Below are 6,640 nucleotides of genomic sequence, written 5' to 3' on the forward strand. Positions count from 1 at the left end.
CCAGACAAACATGTTCAAATTTCACTCCTTAATGTTCGCTCTTTGAAGAAACATGCAATTGACATTGCAAAGTGTAAAACTCTTATGAGTAGTGACTTATTATGTCTTACTGAAACTCAATTGTCACCTTCAAGTGATACAAATGAAGTTGATCAAATACTTGGTGATTTCAATATTGAATACAACAACAATTCTGTTAATCGATTCCAAAACAATGCATGTTGTTTTAATTCTTCAATTCAAATTTTAGAATGTAATAGAGCGGCAGGTTACACTTGTATCGAATTTTCAAAAGAAACCTTCAGTAACCGACCTATCAAACTTTTAATGTTGTACAAACCACCTGCTTATTCAAGAAACAGTTTTCGTGAAGAATTGTTGGAACTTATAACATATGACGATATAGACATTGTTGTTGGAGATTTCAACATTGATGCATTAGATCCTGAAAACGCATTCCTGAGTGAAGTACTTTCTTCATATAAAATGATTGTGGATGAACCAACCCATCTAGCAGGTGGTCTTCTTGACCATGTTTATTTAAAGAATAGCTTTACAGATAAAAAAGAAGTCAAGTGTTTTGTAAAGGACATGTATTTTTCAGACCACGATGGAGTTTGTTTTATCATATCAAACAACACATAGTTATCAAACCTGTTTAACCTACTTAACCTACTTAGCCGATTTGACCTACTTGACCGACTTGAGAAAAAGTTTTTTACATGGGGGTATAGGGGAGGGTGGGATTGAAGGAGTTGCAAAACTCTAGAGCAATTAAAATAATTTTTGATAAACTGTAACATTCAATAAAACTTTGCTGTTGAGATCTGCAACTCCTTCTTACACAACCATGTGTATGTAAATATTTTATTCGTTGAAATGTAGAGAAAGCTCCAAGACAGCGCATTGGTTTACATAGACTTAAATTAAATTTATTTCAACGCTGAAATGTTACATGCGCATGGTTGTATTGCTTGGGGGCCTGATTCAATACAATATGGCTGGTGTGAGGATTTTGTTCTTTATGTCGTGTTTTTGGTGTTGATTTTTAGAAATAACTTTTCAGGTCACTCTATTAAATACATTAAAGGAAGAAATTTTGGCAGAATGAAAATTTGGCGGATTTGGCCAAAATCCCCACAATTAGTTCCCGCCAAATTTAATTTTTACAAATTAAATTCCTTTCAAATTTAAATTTTCTCAATGTTTCACTATTAGATCATAAAAGGGGTATTTTAAACATTTTCACCTTCAAAATTTTTCCTGTCATCCGCCAAATTAAATTCCCATTAAAATTTTCTTCCTTTAATGTAAACTGACTGAGCCTAACCAGTCAAGTATCGTTGTGTTTATCTTCCTGTGATGTGTTAGGAGTGTTGATCTTAGCCCAAAGACTCTGAATGTCTGTGATCAAAATTGAAATTAATATCATTAAAAAAGGACTTTCCTCACTAACCATACATTTTCTGCTTATTTTACATAGAAATTTGAATTACTTTTTATAGTTTTTTGTACCTTGCATTTTTAAAAATCAATTATTTAAAGCGTTTTATACAAAAATTTGAATTATTTTTATACAAAAAATTTGAATTTATTTTATACAAAAATTTGAATTATTTTTATACAAAAATTTGAATTATTTTCTATACAGAATTTCGAATTATATTTATTCCTCACATTCTATAAAATCATTTTTTGTAATTACTTTTTATCTTCATAGTTTATATTTTCTTTTTTGCATATAAATCTCTATTATAAATCAAAATTCTGCAAACTTTACTAAAAATGAACACTCAAATCTCTATAGTGACAAAAGAATAATGGACAAAATGTATATATGAATGAATTTGGTGTTGAAATGAAAATGTTGGTAATTCGTTGATTATTTATTGTTGTTTTAGTATCTGGTGTTACATGTTTATAGTATCGAAAAAGTCCATGGCTTTGCATCGTTCGAGCTTGGTATTACCATCGCCTTGGTACAATGTACTCAATCATTTCACTCATCATGGATAGGTACTTTTAAACCATTGGTTCGTTTCTTCACACCTGAATACTGAAAGAGTTCATAAAAGTGATAGGTAAGCTAAAGGTCTCTTTTTGATCCATCAAAATTTGCTAACGCAGACACTTTAACGTGTGTTTCTAGGTATATCTTAGAAAGCAATATTTTTATAGTCCTTCTATTTTCATTTGAATAATGTCTTTTTACGAGGTTCGATTATTCGTCCAGCCATCTCTCAAAGAACGTTAAAAATCTATGATACTGTAGTCTTTTGTCTCAATGAAAGAATAAAAGGGATTTGTTAGCTAGTTAGCAAGCGTTCTGTTTCATTACTTTAACGTACAAAATATTTGATAAGAAGTATAGGACTATACCGTAAGCAATTAATCATGAATGATCTAAGTTTTAAAGAGTGAAGTGATTTTGTTCATGTTGTTATTATTTCAGATTATTTACCAGTGTATGGGACTTTAATATCTTCATTGTTTTGTTGCAGATATGCTATGCAGGGATCAATCAATAACCAAATATCACGATTCTTTATCAACGACGGAAATATTGCTTCCCATCCAATAGTTTGAATATCGACACTACTAAAATCGAAACAAGGTACTATAAACATTGAGTTTAGTGGCTTCACTTTTCCTTATCCGGGAAAGGTTAAAGATTTTGCTCTAGCCCTTCAGGCTTTAAAATCAATGAAGCCTCAAAGTGACCTACATTAAAAGTTTGTATAGTGGTCAATTGATATTTTGATGAATAATATAATGTCAAAAAAGTGAATGTTTACTACAATGATTACTTTATACATGCTACCCTTTCAATAAAGTCAACTCTTGTTTTTAATTTGAAGAAAATATTTTAAAATATCTTTTTTTTACAGAAATTCAATAGGCGACCATGTATTTGCAAAATTTTAACGCCACTATTATGCTGGTATAATTGAAAAAATTACACACGTTCACGTATCCTACTAAACACTATCACGTTTCACGATTAGATTGACCAATGTTTTTTCAAAGCTTATTCGTTATTGGACTATTATGATGCTGCAATGAATTTTTGGTTCAGTATACCTATCCTGTATCTAATTCAATGTCTTGTTATTGGAATTATTGCTGTTGGAATGACGTTGGTATTGGACAATAATTAAAGACTTTATTTCAACTAGAGAGTATTACATATTTTAAATGTATTGCAAAGAAGTAATTAATTGTACAATAGTAATATTGTTAATATTTATAGACAATTATATGATTATCTAAAACAACATTGTTAAAAATTTATGTTAAAAATGAAATTTTATCAAACCTTGTTACTCATTTTTTTTATAAGAAACTCCATTTTTCGGGTCAGGCCTGGAGTCGCTAAGGGTTTTTCGAAATCCAGGCTCAAAGTTGCTTGTAAGGTTGCTTAAAATTTTTCAAGCACATTTTTGCATTTTTCGAAGATTTTCAAGTTTTGTCAAAGTTATTTTTTATTGCTGAGGAGAAAAGTTACTAATTTGGATTTGAGGCCTCAGGGTTGCTAAGCAAGGTCCTTATTTTTTGGGCCATATTGAGGCCTGAGCCCTTAGCAACTCGGTTGCTTATAAAAAAATGTGTAATCGACCCTGACAAAATGTTGACGATTTTTGCACCCATTTTGTCTAAGCCACCTCCAAGAGTAGTTTATCGTTATCTTGTGATCACATCCTTTTTTCTACTCTCTCTTGATCCAGCTTATCCTTTGAACTATCTTATCCTTTAGGGCTGACCTTCCAGCGCAGCTGGTTTATTATTCATGAGTTGTGTATCGAGGCTTCAGTTTTCGAGACTTTATAATAAAAAGATTTAACAGGTTTTTAGATGGGCAATGGTAGATCTTAGAGAATGTTTGAAGAAATATTGAAGTGTTTCTTTTATTATTGTCAGCATTACAATTCATTCTCTTTAAATCGATCTACAAGGATCTAAACGTTTTCTTCGAATTCGAGGAAAATTCAAATAACAGGGAGTAATTTATACCACTCCCCATCTGAGGGGACCAATATTTTAGTTCGAATACAGAAAGACTCGAATAACAGAGTTTCGAATTAAAGAGAGTTGGCTATGTATATTGAAACAACGAACACGCTTAGGATTTGTCAGTGTTTGTACGTGTGTGAATTTCTCTTAGCGTGAGGTATCACATGTTAACCAAACTGATAGCCACAAAAAGGTTTATCAGCTTTTTCATTAGTTTTCGTTAAAACCACACCGCACTCGATGAAAAGGTTCTGCGATATACGATACCTGGTTTTAAGGTATTTGTTGTTGCGAAATTTTGTGTCCAAAGTTTTTTTTTTATCTGGTGATTAAGCTTTACAAGAAACTGAATGGAGGATGAAATATAATTGGTTTATTACAAACACCTCCATTTGCGTGTCAAGGAAATATTGCTTCTTCTTTACATCTAAACCTATTAAGCCTAAGTTAGAAACAATCTAAAAATGACAAAAAAAACTTTTTTACCAAATCTTGGCTTTGAAAGCAAAAATCATGATATCCTTTCGGCTTTAAAACACGCAAATTTTTCAGCGTTGAACAACACAAGTTTGAAAAGGAATATTTTCCATTTTTAGAGGACAAGGATTAACACAGGATAAACCCTACTTGACAAAACAAACATTGGTTGTCGATACACGCGAAGCGAAAAGTCTCCTCTTATGCCGTCCAACTATCGCGTGCCTTGTTTCTTGTGCACTTTCTGAAATAGAGTTGACGCTCTCTAATTCGATCTTCAAGGGGAATTAGATTTTCATCAAATAAGGGAGCGTCGTTCACGAGAGTTTCTTGTTGACGGGGACTTTCAATTTCATCGAATAAGGAAGCTTATCAAATAGTAGAACGTCGAATTAGAGAGCGTCAACTGTACTCTAGACTACACTTTTATTTGTAAGCATAACGCTTGTAAGCAAATCCAGACTCAATAAACCATTTTGAAAAAATCAAGTACTACTGATCGCTAAAATAACCTCTCGCCTAGAAAGAAATTTATCGCTTATACCATAGAAAAACTAAGTATCAGCGAAACAAAATATCAGCAGAGGCCGAATACACTTTAAATTAAAGGCTAGCAAAAATTACCAAAAATAATTTGAAGCCATTCTCACTGCCAACGACTTATCTAACAAAGACTTTTTTGAAATGGGGAAATAAGAACACTCTCAACTTTGGCAAAGAGTCTGCTATAATGAAGTGAGCAATGCCCAAATGATTGAACTTAAAAATGCATCAGAACCTCAAACCGTTTATAATAAAAGACAGAACATTCAAAAATAGGTTAAATGAGACAGGGGTATTTTTTTACCTCACCTCACCTACCTGGCAAGACGTACCATGTAATGACCTCTAAAGAGTCAGTTTTTCTATCCAATTTGATATTTTCAAGGTTTAGAATGATGGAGTCAGGCCCTAACAAAAGTACAATGGGAGGGGACCAAACATATTGAATTATTCTATTTCTTGTACATATTTATGTAATTAATAAAGTTTGAAAAATAAAAATGAAGAAATTTTGTGCGCATTTCTCTTTTTTATAAGAATCAGTTGCATAGGTGGATGCTACAAAACCATGAATACAAGACCAACGCGAATTGATTATCTTAAAAGTATGAGGTTTGACAAACAAAAAAATGAGGCTACACACAATGAAAAAAATCTAATGAAAGAGCTTCAATATAAGCCTTGATAAAAATGAACTGAAAATTCTTTCAAACTTCTTTCTTACAAAAAATCAATAGATCGCATCCCTTATATCGCGTGTTTTCGAATGTAATTTGTTGTATTTTTCTTTTTCTTTTTTCACGGTAATTAATCGGGCCAACAATTTGTCCTGTGGCAGTTTTTGTAAATATCAAGTTTTTCCCACACCTCTGAAGAAAGAAACACGTTTGCTTGTGTTTATATTTTATGTTTCTTGTTTAGCAACTTTTAAAGTCAATAAAGTCCTTTTAAATTTCATCAGTTTTTTTGAAAATCCCTTATGGATAAATTTTCTTAAAAGATAGTAGTAGATTATCGGTTCAATTAAATCCTAATGTCTGATCTAACGGCCCTATTACTTTAAACAATCAAAGTTCTCACAATAAAGGTTCGAATTATCGGGATTTATCAAGCTTTTAAACTCATTCTCCGATTTTCCCTTAGTTTAGGAGCACAAATTTGAAAGTATATATAGCACCATTTTGATACCATATTGCCGGACAATCTTTTTCACGTGATTTTATTTCGAGCATCATGAAATATTTGGTTGTTCTTGTTATATTTGAACTGTATTATTTGTTATCAATTTTATTTGTTTAATCATGCTATACACCAGTAAAACTCCTTGTGAGAAAGAGCTTATGTTTTAATAAATATCATAAATCAGGGTTTTTTCTCGGTGACACTTTGATAACGTTTTTTTCCAATGGGGATAAAATTTAAGTCGAGTCAAAACGAGATTAGAAATGTACCCGACTCCTTAGAAATATTTGCCTGCAGTCCTGCGTGGGAAACTGAAATTTGAGAATATTTTCAAAACCACGGTACGTCAACTTCAAATATATTTTATCAGCTTTGTCTAAAGCAAAATGGGTCATGTTTGGGTTCGTTTTTAAGACCTATATTTTAA

At 31.8% G+C, this 6,640-nt stretch overlaps 1 long non-coding RNA gene across 1 annotated transcript; it reads left to right on the forward strand.

Moving 5' to 3' along the window:
- The first annotated feature begins 1,991 nt into the window (after positions 1-1,991).
- Positions 1,992-3,305, forward strand: LOC136815722 (uncharacterized). The gene is made up of 3 exons (XR_010847757.1): positions 1,992-2,081; positions 2,502-2,614; positions 2,889-3,305. It is a non-coding gene; the product is annotated as an uncharacterized lncRNA (long non-coding RNA).
- The last annotated feature ends 3,335 nt before the right edge of the window (positions 3,306-6,640 follow it).

This window comes from Clytia hemisphaerica, unplaced genomic scaffold, assembly GCF_902728285.1.
Source record: "Clytia hemisphaerica strain Z4C2 unplaced genomic scaffold, Clytia hemisphaerica genome assembly, whole genome shotgun sequence".
Taxonomy (NCBI): Eukaryota; Metazoa; Cnidaria; class Hydrozoa; order Leptothecata; family Clytiidae; genus Clytia; species Clytia hemisphaerica.